This window comes from Bubalus kerabau, chromosome 5 (assembly GCF_029407905.1).
Source record: "Bubalus kerabau isolate K-KA32 ecotype Philippines breed swamp buffalo chromosome 5, PCC_UOA_SB_1v2, whole genome shotgun sequence".
Classification (NCBI taxonomy): Eukaryota; Metazoa; Chordata; class Mammalia; order Artiodactyla; family Bovidae; genus Bubalus; species Bubalus kerabau.
Genome location: NC_073628.1, coordinates 114832742 through 114849096, shown reverse-complemented (window position 1 = coordinate 114849096; position 16355 = coordinate 114832742). Strand labels below are relative to the sequence as shown.

The following is a 16355-nucleotide window of genomic DNA, read 5'->3' as shown; positions in this document are numbered from 1 at the left end:
CATGTGTAAAACAGATAGCTAGTAGGGATATAGCACAGGAAGCTCAACTCGGTGCTCTGTGATAACCTAGATGGGATGGGATGGTTGGGGGGTGGTTGAAGGTCCTAGAAGGAGGGGATATATGTATACTTATAGCTGATTCACATCGTTGTATGACAGAAACTAACACAACATTGTAAAGCAATTATACTCCAATTAAAAAAAAAAAACAACCCACCAAAAGAAGTCTAAACAACATGGCCTCCCCTGAGACCTAAAATTATTCCATATCTGGGTTAGGAAACCTAATTTCTCTTCCCTCTTATCCTTGGGTATGCCTTCCTCCCTCTCATTTCAAATACTAGTTGCTCCAGAAAGGGAGGGCCAACTTGGAAATTCCTAGGACACACAATACAGGAAATGATGCAAATTGTGTGTTAAGTATGTGCCCGCATCCCAGACACGACTGATTGCACTCACCTGGCCATTTCCTGGGCCTGTGCCTGTCCTTCCCAGAGGCCCTGAGCTCTGGGACTTATTTTGCAGCTTCCATCCTCGGGACAGACCTTGATCTCAGCCCATCACAACCAAAGGAGAATGTCTGTCACTATTCATCTGGGGAGGGGGAGGGTGGGGGCAGGAAGTGGTGGGGAGTTTTCCAGGCTCCTTTCCCCCTCGTTCCAAATGAGGGGTTGGAACGCTAAGTCCTTTGACCACTGTGCTCCGTCCTTCCAGATCTGCTGACCGCATGGCAGGAGGGCCCTTTTTTCACAGGTTTCCAAAGATCCCACAGGCTTTAGCAGGAAACTGCAGTGAAAATGACTGACTCCTCAATGTTTACCAGCCTAGTGAAAACGGGCACCATCTCCTCTTTGTTGGGGATTGAGCTCCTCCTGGACCTGAAGAGAAATGTCCCTTTGTTTGGGGGAGCACTTGTTAAATGAGCCTCCTTCTAGGAAAAACTCACTGACCCATATATCAAGAAATTGGGTGTAAAAGAAATCAAGGTCTTGTTGTGAAACTGCTTTATAAAGTAGAAAATTTACACAGACACACACACACACACACACACACCATCATCATCACCAATTTGGACATCATGATTTGGACAGAAATTTGACCACAGACCCACATTTTGCCTTCATACAGTACTTGCTGTTCATGCCCTCAAATACATCACTGTTGTTATCAATATGTCCTGGAAGGGCTGGGGATATGTTTAATAAACCTAAATAAATGAGTCTGTTATTTTCTTCTCTAAGATTTTGCAACCGCTTGAGGCCCTAAGTGAACAGGAACTAAAAAGCCTCTTGATGAAAGTGAAACTGGAGAGTGAAAAAGCTGGCTTAAAGCTCAACATTCAGAAAACGAAGATCATGGCATCCGGTCCCACCACTTCATGGGAAATAGATGGGGAAACAGTGGAAACAGTGTCAGACTTTATTTTGGGGGGCTCCAAAATCACTGCAGATGGTGACTGCAGCCATGAAATTAAAAGACACTTACTCCTTGGAAGAAAAGTTATGACCAACCTACATAATATATTGAAAAGCAGAGACATTACTTTGCCAACAAAGGTTCGTCTAGTCAAGTCTATGGTTTTTCCAGTAGTCATGTATGGATGTGAAAGTTGGACTGTGAAGAAAGCTGAGCACTGAAGAATTGATGCTTTTGAACTGTGGTACTGGAAAAGACTCTTGAGAGTCCCTTGGACTGCAAGGAGATCCAACCAGTCCATCCTAAGGGAGATCAGCCCTGGGATTTCTTTGGAAGGAATGATGCTAAAGCTGAAACTCCAGTACTTTGGCCACCTCATGCGAAGAGTTGACTCATTGGAAAAGACTCTGATGCTGCGAGGGATTGGGGGCAGGAGGAGAAGGGGACGACAGAGGATGAGATGGCTGGATGGCATCACTGACTCGATGGACATGTGAGTCTGAGTGAAGTCTGGGAGTTGGTGATGGACAGGGAGGCCTGGTGTGCTGTGATTCACGGGGTCGCAAAGAGTCGGATACAACTGAGCGACTGAACTGAACTGAACTGAACTGAGGCCCTAAGTGGGAGCAGCCTTGTGATGTGGGTATTACTGTGGTATGGTATAACTTTGTTCCATGCAGGCCATAGGCCATTCTTACCTGAAGAATGTCAGATAGACTTTTCCTAAACCCCCTTCCCGGCAATAATCCACTGGTCCAGGGCAAGAAGTATATACAACCCTCCAATGTTCCAGTGGAGTTTGGTGAAAGGGGAGATTCTGAACAGAGAAAGAAGCAGCCACGTGTTTCCTTTCCCCAGGCCAATGACATTTAGATTCTCTTTTCTTTACAAATGTCCTGTTTTTCAGTTTCATGATAATCATGTAGTGTACAGGGTAGGGGCAGTGGGAAGAGAGGGGTTAAAAATGGCTTTAGGCCTCTGTATTTGACCTCTTGTGATTCCAAAGCTCCAGGGTCTGGTCTGTGATGAAGCCTGGGCCCAGCCAGAGAAGGTGCAGAGAACGTCATCCGTGCTGAGGGGCCCATTTGACCACAGGGGTCCCAATGTTCTACAGCCCTTTGATTCACAAAGGAGCCCAGAATCCTGACAGCTGTGGTCTCTGGACAACCTTGCACGTGACGTAAATGACCAACTCCTGGAACACCCTGCCCCATACTACAGTGCCTACTACTGACCCCCTTCTTGTGTGTGTATGTGGGGGTCCCCCTAGCTTCAGGGGGCCTCTCACAGAAATTTTATATCATTGGTTACTGTATTGTCCCATGTAGCTGATTTATATACACCTTGCCTCTACCCTGGGCAGGGTTCAGACATCCTTTCTCATTGACACATTGGTTACTATGCAATTTCTGATCCTTCCTGTGAACAATGTATCAGACCTCAGCTGGAATCAAACTCTATGCTATTGTTTCTATGGCATTTCTATCATGTGAAATTCTAGTACCTCTGTTTCAGAAACAAAGCATGATGTTCTCAACAATTAATGGTAAATCTCCAGCTACTGCAATACAGCTGAAGATAAGTGAAAAGTCAGAGCAAAGGCTTTGTGTGAAGATGGCAGGCTTTTTTCTCCTGTGTGTTCACCATGACAAGGACGCCTTTGCCAGGGCCTCCCAGGACCCAGGGGACCTGTTACTATCCCCACAGTCGACCGTTACAGAGTGGCCTGCTGTCTGAGATAAAGAGCCACCAGCCATCAGTGGCTCCCCCTACTCATGCCAAATGCAGCTCCTGGGACCTCCTTGCTTGGCTGGTGTCCCTTTGCCTTCTTTGTTTTTTTATTATTTGTTTGATGTGGACCATTTTAAATTCTTTATTGAATTTGTTTTATGTTTTGTTTTTCTGGCTGCAAGGCATGTAGGATCTTAGCTCCCCAACCAGGGATTGAACCTGTGCCCCCTGCACTGGAAGGCGGAGTCTTAACCACTGCACCACCAGGAAAGTCCCCCCTCATCATTTTTCACAAAGAGTGACTTCACTTGGCCTGTTCTTTGTAGGCAAACATGCACAGATACTCTATTTTTATCTTTTTGCACCAAGACATCTGAGATGAAGACCTTTTTTTCACAAGAGTTTGAAGGCTCCTCATGTTGGTTCTGCAGGGAGCAGTTTCTCCAGCGGGACTGTTCCCCTGCTCAGAAGGCTGAATCCACAGGCTCACCCTGGCCCCATCCCAGCCTTCTTCCTCGGGGCCACTGGCAGCACCCGGGTTCCTCTCCGTCTGCTCCTCTCTACATGGCTCTCGGGTGTTCCTGGGTCACGTGACAGACAAACACTTTGAGAGGAATTCTCTGGGCCCCGAGCTCCCACTTGAAGTTGAAAAAGGAGGCGTAAGCGAAACTGCTTTCTGGGTGGCAAAACTGGTGTGAAAGTCGTTCCCTGGGCAAGACAACTCAGAGGAAACCCAACACTGAAGCAGGCCACGGTCATTTGCTGAAGGCCCTAAACATAAGCATTAATTTCTTTCTATCTCATTCTTGATTAAAACAAAGCCCTCTTCTTGTGCCCCCACCACTCTGGCACCCGTGACAATGACAAGCCTCGCAGAGAGCTGTGAATCGAGGGGCCCTGCCTGTCTTGGCCACACACCTCACTGGCAGGTCCTTTATCCAGGCTCAGGGCCAGGCCGGGTCTCAGCAAGGAGCTCCGGGTCACTGTGTAGGGGACTCCACAGCAACACCCCGCCTGCTCATTCAACACTGAGCCCCGCCTGTGTGCCGAGCGCTCTGCTAGGCGCTAGGAGCACAAGGATACCGGACGTGGCCCTGGCCTCTAGGGACTGATCACTGATGGGCTGACAGGGCATCATTAGAGCCACACTTGCAATATAGTGAGTAAGGTCAGGGTGCTGAGAGCCCAGGGAGAGGCTCAGCCCGGTTCTCAGAGCTGGCTCTCTCTCATGTTCTTCTGGATCCCATTCCTGGCCTAGTGAGCTTCCCACTTCCCTTGACTTTAGAGAATTTCTTCTCTAAACCCGGCGCGGGAGGTGCGGAGAGCCACGTTACCTCCTACATACCAGACTTTCCCGTCGCAGATACCCGTCTCGGTCTCTGAAGATGACACGCTCCGCCCAGCTCAGTGGGGCCGTCTCCTCCATGCTGGGCCCTGTATGGCGAGTGTCTACTGTCTCCAGCACAGCGAATGGGTCTTCCTTCTGGCAGAAAGAGGTGCTAGCCTGTCCCAGCAGGGGTGTTGGGTACCGTATCAGCCTTCTCTGCTGCATCTGGCCCAAGTTCACTTTTACCTGGCCTTGTCACTCAGCACAGCAGCTGGAACTGGAGTTAAATCTACACATCCTCTAACAACAGAGCAAGAAGGTGTCCTCTGAGCCGCCTGTATGTCAGGCGTTCACCACCTCCCAGTGTCATAACACATGCCCATTCCCAGAAGTCCTGTGGGCGCCTGCCTCAGGAAATAATGGGATGTTCATAAATGGAACAACCTTCTGGTTTTGTGCCTGGATCTCCCTCAGCTCTCTGCTCTCAGAGAACTGGAAAACCGCAAGCCCCACGGCCACACAAAGGAGACTTTGCAGGGCCGACCTGATGCCAATGAGATTCGTCTTGCTGACCTCACTCACGAACCTCACCTGGCCTCCGCCCTGCTGCTCTCTGCCAGCCCCCCGCCCGCCACCCCCGGATGTTCTACGGGCCTTCTAATGTGCCTCCCACTTGGTTAGTTGGATTAGTCAGGGTTCTCCAGAGAAACAGAATCAATAGGACATCTATTTATATATCTATCTGTCATCTATCTATCTAGACATTTATCTTAAGGAATTGACTCACGTAATTACAGAGGCTGAGAAGCCCCATGATCTGCCATCTGGAGACCCAGGAGAGCCAATGAGGGCAGTTCCCTTCTGAGTACAGAAGACTGAGGTCCTAGCTATAAAACAGGCTGAGAAAGGATTATTTCTTACTCAGTCTTTTGTTCTGCCTAGGCCTTCAACAGATTGGATGGGGCCCACCCACATTAGGGAGGACAGACTGCTTTACTCAGTCTACCTATCCAAGTGCTAACCTCACCTAAAGCACCCTCACACACATACCCAGAATAATGTTTAACCAAATTCAGCCGACCCTTGAACGTGGGTTTGAACTACATGGGTCCACTTACAGGAGGATTTTTTTCAGTAGTAAATACTGCAGTGTTATGCAGTCTGAAGTTGGTTGAATCTCCAGGTGCAGAACTGTATATACCAGGGCTGACTAGAAAGCAATACAGACTTTTGACTGTCCAGCGGGTTGGCACCCCTATCCCCCACATTGTTCAAGGGTCAACTGTAGGACTTCCCCGGTGGTATAGTGGATAAGAATCCTCTTGCTGATGCAGGGGACATGGGTTCAATCCCTGGTCCGGAAAGATTCCACATGCTACCGAGTAACTAGAGCCCATGTGCTACAACTACTGAGCCTGGGTGCTGTAACGACTGAAGCCCCTACTCCTAGAGCCTGTGCTCTGCAACAAGGGAAGCCAGCACAACAAGAAGCCCAAGCACCACAATTAGCCCCTGCTCGCCACAGCTAGAGAAAGCCAGTGAGCAGCAGTGAAGGCCCAATACAACCGAAAAGAAATTATTTTATTTTTTTTTAAAAAAAGAAGGGTCAACGGTCTCTGAGCACCCTGTGACCTAGCCAAGTTGACATAAGATTAAACATCATATTACCTGTCTCTGCAGTCTTCTTGACCCATCTCCTCGTTTTCTGGAGCACAGCTCCTTTCCTTGAGTCGTGTCAGATGTGGCCTGATCTCGTGGTAATAACTGACCTCTGGCTTGGCCTCAGGCCCTGCTCACTGGGGCCCTGGCCCCTGGCTCTTCGGTACCAGATCCCTCCTTCCTCCTTTGTCCCTGTTGGAGAGCTTCCTCCCACCCCACTGCTGTGGCTGGCAGTTTAAGGCAAAGGTCTTCCAGGAAGACATTTCACTCTCTCTCTGCTCAGCTGTATGAATCAGCCCATGCAGAGGGGTGGGGTGAGGGTGAGGGGCCCACACCTCCTCCTCTGCTCACTCAGGGTGTTTTGTCCCCTGACACCCATCTGGTAGGAGGGTACTTGTCCATACCCTCCTGGTCCCCTGTTATTCCAGGAGGGAATGCTGTATTTCTCAGATTCCCTCGAGCAGCCCTTGACTGTCTCAGCCCACTTCTGAGCTCATTCTCTGCTCAGAGCCCCTGCCCTAGCCTCTCCAGGCTCCAGAATCTCAGCCTGTTGCTCTGTTTGGTTAATGCCAAATAGGTGCGCAGATGAGTGGGGCTGTAGGCGTGGTTTGCTCGAGGGATAACGCAGGTATAAAGTCCCTGGCTGGCCCATTGCTAAGGAGGGACTTTTGGTTTCCCTTAAGAGGGGCTTTGGGCTGGTGGGCCTGGATTCTCTGGTTCAGCGATTTCCTAGTGATCCTGCCAGCCTTCTTTCCTTACAGGTTAAACTAGAGTCAAGGGCTCACCTACAGGGATATGGGGAATCACAGGAATAAAATAGCTAGTGTCTTAACCAAGCATTTTGAATGTGTTTATTTTATTTAATCCACACAATGATCCTAAGAGGTAAGTGCCATGTTCTTTCCATTTTTCGGACGAGGAAGCAGTTGCAGAGCTGGGTGGAAGAGCCATGAAATGAAGCCAGGCAGCCTGGCTACACAGCCAGCAGGTTTATCCTCCTTCCCAGGCCACCTCAGTGGGAAAGAACCCTCCTGCCAATGCAGGAGACGCAGGTTCAATTCCTGGGTCAGAAAGATCCCCTGGAGAAGGGAATGGCAACCCATTCCAGGATTCTTGCCTGGGAAATCGCACGGACAGAGGAGCCTGGCGGGCTACAGTCCACGGGGTCGCAAAGAGTTGGACACCACTGAGGACTCAACAACAACATGTGGTTTGCACTCAACTAACTCCTTCCCCTTGGAAATGCAACCCCCCAACAGCATACTTAAAATGAAAAACTTAAAAGATATTAAAAGGAAATTAATAATGAATTTATTAAGTTATTGAAAGTACTAAAAGGATGAAATAATTGCTGAAGAAAATTATGTAAAATAGAACAAACCAAGAAGTTCACACATATATATATACACACATACAGTTATATGAAACAAAAAGAATTCAGTAGCTTGGGAGAGAAATGATCAAAATTGGAGATAATGCATGTGAGTTAATGAAAAGAAAAATAGTCAAATTAGGTAAATAGTATCAACTCTGGAAACATTTACTTTTCCCCAAATTTTTATTGTAATAAAACACACATAAAGTTTACTGTTTTATCTTTTTTCTCACCATGCTGTGCAGCATGTGGGATCTTAGTTCCCCAACTAGGGATTGAACCTGTGCCCCCTGCATTGAAAGGGCAGAGTCATCACTGCTGGGCTGCCAGGGAAGTCCCCTCAACCATTTTTAAACGTGCAGTTCAGTGGTGCTAAATGCATTCACTGTGCTGTCAGCCATCGTCACCATCCACCCCCACAACTCTTTTCACCTTGTAAAATGAAAACTCTGCACCCATTTGTTACCAAGTGAAACTGGGGTCTGCTCGCCCCACATATAGCAAAGCCAATCAATTGATACCGGCTTATGGTGAAGGAAAGTACAGTGTTATTGCAGGGGGGCAAGCAAGGAGAATAATCAGCTCATGTTGAAAAGACCTGAACGCTGATGACTTTCAAAAATGGGTTTCCAAAGGCAACCTTAGGGGTGAGGGCTGCAGGGTGTACTATCAGCTTGTGGACCTCTGATTGGTTGGTGGTGACACGGTGATGTTTCAGGAATTCTAATCATCACCATCTGGTTCCAACCCACCTGGGGTCCACATGCTAACCGTCAGCATGCAGCCGTCATCCCCCACCTGGCAGGGGTGGGGAGGGGTCTTAGTTTTTGCAGAACTCAAAGGTAAGTGTCAGATTATTATCTATACCCCTTTAGGAGGAACTTGGGTCCTGTGACTCTGTTTTATGGTTAAAGTGTTATTTAAGCTGTTATATTCTTCTTCTTGCTTGACTGCTTTTCCTTTGTTTCTGCATTCCCTCACTTCCCTAGTTAGTAACTGAATGGGTCTACTCTTTGGAACTCAGGGAAGGCCTAGGAGAAGAAAGCTTTTTTTTTTTTACAAACAAGAAACTGGGGACACAGAAAGACTTCTTTCCTTGGGAGGGCAATGCAGGGTTCTGCTCAGTTTTATATTAAACAACTGTCCATTTCCTCCTTCCCTAGTCCCTGGCAATCACCATTCAACTTTCTCTTTCTGTGAATTTGACTAAGTAACTCATATAAGTGGAATCATACGATATTTGTCCTTTTGTGGCTGGCTTATTTCTTTCAGCATAACGTCCTCAAGTTTCATTCATCCTGCAGTATGTGTCAGAATTTCCTTCTTTTTGAAGCTGAGTCATTGTACCACGTTTTGTTTATCTTTTCATCCTCAATGGACACTTGGGACGCTTCCGTGTTTTAGCTATGGTGAATAATGCTGCTATGAACATGAGTTTACAAATATCTCTTTGAGTCCCTGTTTTCAATTTTGGGGGGCATATACCCAGAAGTGGAATTTCTGCATCATAATTCTTTTTTAATTTTTTAAGGAACCTCCATATGGTTTTCCACAGTGGCTGATTCCCCCTGACACGTGTTCCTGCATCTCCACACCCTCACCAACACTTGTTATTTTCTGTTGTTTTGATGGCAGCCTTCCTAATGGGTGTGAGGTGGCGTCTCATTGTAGTTTTGGTTTGCATTTCCCCCTGGGTCAGGAAGATCCCCTGGAGTAGGAAACGGCAGCCCACTCCAGTACGCTTGGCTGGAGAATCCCATGGGCAGAGGAGCCTGGCAGGCTACAGTCCGTGGGGTTGCAGAAGAGTCAGACATGACTGAGCACACATGCATGCAATAACTAGTGATGTTGCATATCTTTTAATATTCTTACTGGCCAACACATTTACTTTTAAAGGAATAAAGTAGAATTTTTAAAAAATCAGTTATTAAAACAGCACTGAGAGGGGAAACATAAATGAAAATTTTGAGCCACAGTGGAGTCCAAGGGTTCACATTCCTCCTGAGGTACAAGTAAAAAACCTGTCTTCCGGATGAAGGAAGGCCGGCTGGCTGCCCAGTACTGTGTGCTACCCACCACTAGGTAGCGCCCAAGAGCAAAGGACCGGGGTGTCTCCCCAAGGGATCAAAGAAAGTGTCCATCCGGATGATGAGGACTGAAAACGGAGGCTCAGCTCTTACCAAATGGGTGCACCCCATGTTTCTTGTTATGTTTAACATTTGTCTATAAACATGTTTTGACTTTGCACCTATGATGGTTCCGAAGAAACAGGGCATTTTATAACAGCATAAAGAATAATTAACACATCAAAAAAAAGAAAGTGTCCAAGGAAGGCTCCAGTGACCTGTTCCAGGAGCCCCACTGCCTTCCAACTATGTGGGCATTTTGAGAAGCTCTCTGTAACAGAACTTTTCCCTCAAGCAGGAACAGCCCCATGGGGCACACTCGTCCAACAGTTCACATCCACACAGAATTATCATACATTGCTGGTGGGAATGGAAAATGATATAGCCACTCTGGAAGAGAGTTAGCAATTTCTTATAAGCATAGGCTTACCACATGACCCAGCAATCCCACCTCTAGGCATTTACCCAAAAGAAATAAGAACATATGCCCAAAGACTTGTTCATGAATGTTCATAGCAGCTTCATTCATAATGGGCTCAAACTGGAAAACAATACCAAACCCGCCAGCAGGACAACTGAATAAATAAGGTGTAGTGCCGTCTCTGGGGTCGCACAGAGTCGGACACGACTGAAGCGACTTAGCAGCAGCAGCAGCGTTTCCCTACAACGGACTACCCCTCAGTGATGAAAAGGAGTGAGCTACTGATATATATGACAAGATGGGTGAAACTGACAGACATTTTACTGTGTGAAATTCCATTCAAACAAGATGCTGGAAAATGAATCTACAGCCACAGAAAGTAAATCAGTGGTCGCCTGGAGCTGGAGTAGGGGAGGGACTGCTGAAGAGGGCAGGAGGGAACATTTTAGGGTGTTGGAAATGTTCTATGACTTGATTGTGGTGGTTCCACTGGTACATGCATTCTGCAAAACTGATCAGATTGTGCACTTTAAATAGGGGCATCACAAAACATATAGGTGCATCTTATTCTGTGCACACAATAAAATAAAAAAATAAGTGCACCTTAAAACTTTTAAGCTGGTTTAGAGACAAACAAGCAGATGATGCAATGCTTCTTCCACACTAGGATTTGTGCAGCCTATCATATCCACTGCAAAGATTATTTCATTTGATCCTCATAATGTCATTGAAAAATAGCTTTATGACCCTCCTTTCGCAGATAAGAACTGTTTAGGGAAACCCTTCCCCCAAGTCTTTCCTCCTGTGATTCTCTTACTCTCACATCATATCACACCATCCTCACAACTTCTGATACCAGACATACGACAATTTTCACCCACAAGGAGCAATTCTCTGTGTCCTGTAATTTAACTCAGTCTGACACTACCTGGAGCTTGAGTCAGATCCCATCGGTGAAGGGCTCAGTCCTACAAGCCTCTCCGCCCCCCTCCACCCACTTCAGACGCCAGTCCCTAGTCCAGGTGCTTTGGACCAAGTGGCTGCAGATGGAAGTTCCCACGACCCTCTGCTCAGGTACAACTAATTTGCTAGAGCGGCTCACAGGTCTCCAAGAAACATCTTACTCACCAGATTACCAGTTTATCACCAAGGGATTTAACTCAGGAACAGCCAGATGGGAGAGAGGCCTGGGGCATGGTAAGGACTCTCCCCAAACCTCTATGCATTCACCGACCTAGAAGCTCTCTGAACCCCAAACTTCTGGGATTTCTGTGGAGGCTTTTTTTTCCCCCTGTTTTTTGGCCATACTGCATGGCTTGTGGAATCTTAGTTCCCTGACCAGGGATTGAACTCAGGGACTGAACCCGCAGCAGAAGTGTGGAATCTTAACCACTGAACCGCCAGGGAAGTCCCTGTGAAGGCTTCATTACTTAGCCCTGAGCGATCATTAACTCTGAAGGATAGGGGGTTGGGGCTGAAAATTCCAAGCTTCTCATCATGGCTTAGTCTTTCTAGGTACCAGTTGCCATCCAGGAGCCCACCCAGAGTCACTTCATCAGAAAAAAAAAGAAGACATTTTTGTCACTCAGGAAATAACCAGGGCTTTAGGAGCTCTGTGCCAGGTGGTGCTAGTGGTAAAGAATCCGCCTGCCAATGCAGGAGACATGAGAGACGTGGGTTCAATCCCTGAGTGAGGGAGATCCCCTGGAGAAGGGCATGGCAATCCACTCCAGGCAAGAGCCCGGAGAATCCCATGGACAGAGGAGCCTGGTGGACTACAGTCCACGGGGTCGCAAAGAGCTGGACATAACTGAATGACTTAGCACATACGCGCCAGGTACGGGGTGGCAGAGACCAATATATATTTTTTCTATTATCTCACAGGCATCAAGGCTCTGAGAAAACCTCTCGAGTTGTGCTGGCTGGGTATTGTGGCCACAATGAACATCTCTAACAGAGAGCATGGACAGACGGTCTTTAGCAGCTCACTTTGCAGAAGAAAAGCTGTCTACTCTCAGGGAGCCTGTCCAAGTAATAAAGAAAGTATGGGAAAAATGCTACAGGGGCTACAGATCTAACTGGTCTGGGAGAAGAGATACATGGCGACTGTGGGAAAGTGAAAATTGTAGCCCCGCGCGTACCTAAGGCGGTACTGCGTCCGGGTGGAAATGCATTCCTAACCTGGCGGGTGGAAGAGGTGCCACAGGAAGCTTCCGTGAACGCTTTTGCTTCCCAGGGCTCATGCAAACCAAGTGTTTGTTCCTGCTCCCTTGGGAGGCCTGCTGCTTCCTTCTCTCTGTCCCTTTTATCCAGTTGGGGTTTCCTGACACAACTCAGGGAACCAGAGCTGTCCTCGCTCCCCTTTATCACCGGCCCTCCGTGTCCAATGTAAGTCTCCTCGTTGATTCATATTCTCAAGATCTCCATGGGTCAGACAGAATCTGAGGTAGGAGGGACCCCAAAGAGAAGAAGAATAGCAAAGCTCCTTCGTACAAACCATGGTGCCTCCTCTTCATTGAGAGTGTTTGCTGCACTTATTATGGGATGGAGCTTCCCTGGTGGCTCAGCAGTAAAGAATTCACCTGCCAGTGCAGGAGAGGTGGGTTCATTCCCTGGGTCAGAAAGATCCCTTGGAGAAGGAAATGGAAACCCACTCCAGTATTCTTGCCTGGGAAATCCCATGGACAGAGGAGACTGGTGGGCTACAGCCCATGGGGTCACAAAAGAGTCAGACACTGAGTAACTAAACTGCAACAGCATTATGGGATGAGGGCTTTGTGACTGTGGCCCAGTCTTGGCGGTCAAGGAGCTCTTGGAGTCGTGGGAGAGAAGAGAAGTGCATGTGGAACCCACAGTACCAGGAGCGGCCCTGGGGGGTGGGGGGATTGGAGGCTGTGCCTGACCCCACACTCGCTGCACTGCCCCAGGGGTTCCCCCCCGGGAAGCCTAGCAGGTCCCTTACATCATGAGACCGAGGATACCTAAGCGAATGGCTGGGTGAGAGGGTTCTGGCGGGGGTGGTGTTTCCTGGGCCAGGAGTGTCGCGATCTCTTCCATCCCCAGAGAGTGGCCCTGGCACACATGGGTTCTGCCACTGGGAAGAAGTCATCTGAGGCCATCGCTGCACAAGAGAATATTGTGCAGGACATTATTGTTGAAGCATGAACAATTTTTTCCTCTTTCCCTTTGCCCTTCCAATCAGAGGGGCTGTTTGCCCTTCCCTCCCAGGAAGGGTGTGAAGGGGTGGAGGGCAGGAAAAAAAAGTCTTCCAGGCTTTGGTTTCCAAAAGCTTAGCTCTTAGGGGAATGGAGAGAGTTGTGGGCATAAACAGGATGTTGGGAGGGAGGGTGGACGGGAGAGAGAGAGAGCTGTTCTTGGTTCCCCCAGAGAAAGTGTCTTGGCATCTGTTCTGTGCTTATTTGGGGTTGGGGGTGGGCAGAGCCTAGCCTGGGTGGGGGGCACTTCTATCCTCACTGAAGTAGGACTTGTGGGAGGGAGTCCACACCTCCCCGCCTCATGCTTTGCAGTGACCTGAGCTTGAATCACTGCCCTACTTCCTACCCTGGAGTTTTGAGCACGTAATTTCCTTCTTGGAGCCACAACGTTCTCACCTGTAAAATAGGATCATGACAGGTACTCCCTGGCGCTGCGGTTGTTGGAGGGTGGGCAGGGAAGAGAGCGCAGCGAGCCTGGCCCACACACACCAGCTCGCTTTCCCTCCTCAGGCCTCCCTTTTCTCTCCTTCCACTGGGCCCCTTGTCCCTCGGCCCTGGGGAGCCCAGGGCTCTCACCTCTCAGGCCATCCTCCTCCTCCCTCCCGCAGCAGCCAGCCTGGCCGGCTCGCCCCTCCCCAGCCTGAGCCCATTGCTCATCCCGGTAACCCACCTCCCCTGCCACTTGCAGGGGCACAGCCATCTTTTCTGCTCCTCTGTGTCCGAGCACCTCACACAGTGGCTGGCCTGCGGGAGGCACTGGGTGTTTGTTCAGTCAAATCTGTACAGGTGAGTAGGAAAGAGGAGGAGAGTGGGGATCAAGAAAGAAATGACCCGCAAACCAGGCACAGCCTCTTCCAGAGCAGGGGTGACTTTCCACCCGCTGTCCTGTCCTGCGTCATCGTCATGCCGGTCATGGGGCTGCGACTGTCCCTCTGCACAGCAGGTAAGGCCACCGCCCGGGCAGGAGGGCACCGGGCCCCAGGCACGTCCAGAGCAGGGACCTACAGGAAAGGTGGCCCTCCCTCAGAGGTGGCAGGTGAGACAAGTGGGAAGAAGTGACTGGTTTTGCAAGTCAGCTTGATGGTGAGAGCAGCCTCAGCTCGCCCTCCCCTGCCTGCATCTCCCCACCCCCCACAGCCGCCCCCAGCCCACCCCCACCCTCCAGGGGTCAGAGCCTGGAGTTTGCTGTTCTGTACAGAGTTTCAGTCCTTCATTTCTTCATTTACGCATCTAATCGACACACACAGTGCTAGTAGGTGCCAGTCAGGAATGGCCCCTGACTTCACAGAGCCCTCACCCTAGTGGGGGTTAGAGACATTGGGCCAAAAGCCAGGAAACAAGATCATCACGGAACGTGACTAAAGCAACGAAGGAGATGATCAGGGTGACGGGCAACTGTCACAGAGAGAAGCTTGTGCAGGATTTTTTAGTCTAGGGGTGGGAAGCTTTCTCTGAGGAAGGGGAATTTGGGCTGAGCTTAAGGGCTAAATGAAGGAACCTTGAAGACTAAAGCCAGAGAAAGGCCCTGAGGCGCTGGGCTGAACCTCATGGATGAGCTGGCTGTGTGCGGGAGCAAACTGGGGAGCCTGAGGAGCCTTCCTATGACAGCGGGCCAGGACCCACAGGCCTGGGGGCTGCGGTAAGGAGTGCCCCCCTTCCCCAGTAGCCTGTGGGAATGACCAGGTAAACAGTCAGAAAGGCCCTTCTGGTCGCAGAGTGGGGAGCAAGCTGTGAGGGCTGGGGACAGAAGCTTCGGGGCGGGTGCTATGCTGTCAGTCCCAGGGAGGGGAAGGTGGCTTGAGCCAGGTGGCAGTGCCCACGGAAAGAAGTGGAAAGTTCAAGAAGGTCCCAGATACACGCTGGCCGTAGAACTGACGGGATTTACCTAGTCAGAGACAGGGGGTCATCGACAGCAACTCCTGGGTGGGGCTTGAGGTGCTGGGGTGAGGGGCGCCTCACGATGGATGGGCTGGGAGGACCCGGACAGGCCGGATCCGCGGGGTGGACCTGTGTGTGTGTGAGAAACGGACATTTGGACGTGTACACCCAGCTCAGGGGTGGAGCTGTCAGCTTATGTGTTTCAAGCCAGGAGATCAGCTGGGGCAGCAGGGTTTTTCAAACTGTGGGTTGGGACCCCTTAGATCCTAAAGTCAATTTAATAGGCCACAGCCAGTGATTTAATTTAAAAAATTAAACAGCATCGGACAAAAAATTGTCAAAATGACTCACCTCTCATAAGAACGATTTTTTTATATTCCCTTTTCTCCATCTAGGGGTCCTCCAGCTTCTCTCGGCGACAGGCAGCATCTTCTCGGCCTCTGGTGGGTGTGAGGAGCGTCACTGTTTTCGGCATGTGCCTCGTCAGGCCTTTCCTGTGTCCTCCCCAAATGCACATCCTTGCCCTTCTGTGTGCCCGGTTTTGCGGTCTTACTTTCTTCCCCTTACGGCTCTGGTTTGTGGCTGGTTTCCTCAAGGATCAGGACACCCCGTCTCCCACCCCAAGGCCCTGGGCAGAGTAGTTCTTAACTAGTCCTCCTTTGCGGGCCACCTCCTCAAGGGGATGAAGTCAGGAAGGAAGAAAGGGAACATGGGGTTCTTGGTTCCTGTGAGATGTCCGATGTGCTCATTTGTTTGTTCACTCATTCATTCATTTTTAATACCTCCAGTCCCTCTGATGTGCTGGGTGACCCTGGGAATATAATAAGGCTGGTTCTTTGCTTCCAAGTTGCCTTGTCTGGTGGAGACAGATAAGCCAAAAGGTCCTTTTCCCTATGGGCTTTAAACAAATTCTGATGCTGGTCCCAGCGAGACGTTCAGATCTTTGCTGTCGGTGGCCTGGGCATCGGTGTATTTGAAAAGCTCCCCAGGTGATTCTAATGAGCAGCCCAATGATAAGCCCGCGAGTCCTACATCAGGGCAAAACCACGCTCTGACAAAGGGCCTTGCCCTGGGAGCCCCACCCACGGTCCTTGGGCCCTGGCTCTTTTCCCACTGGGTGGCCTTGGCTAAGTCACTTAACTCTCAGTGACTTGGTTTTTCAATTTGGAAAACAGTCGTAGTGATGTTTAACCTAGAGAGTTCTTGG

The 16355-nt window shown here is 49.5% G+C and overlaps 1 long non-coding RNA gene across 1 annotated transcript; it reads right to left on the bottom strand.

Annotated features, from left to right (window-relative positions):
• Nucleotides 1–3496: 3496 nt before the first annotated feature.
• LOC129654045 (uncharacterized) lies at nucleotides 3497–5362 on the bottom strand. Its single transcript, XR_008715357.1, has 3 exons — nucleotides 5262–5362; nucleotides 4493–4774; nucleotides 3497–3728 (listed from the first exon to the last, which is right to left on the bottom strand). It is a non-coding gene; the product is annotated as an uncharacterized LOC129654045 (long non-coding RNA).
• Between the last annotated feature and the right edge of the window lie 10993 nt (nucleotides 5363–16355).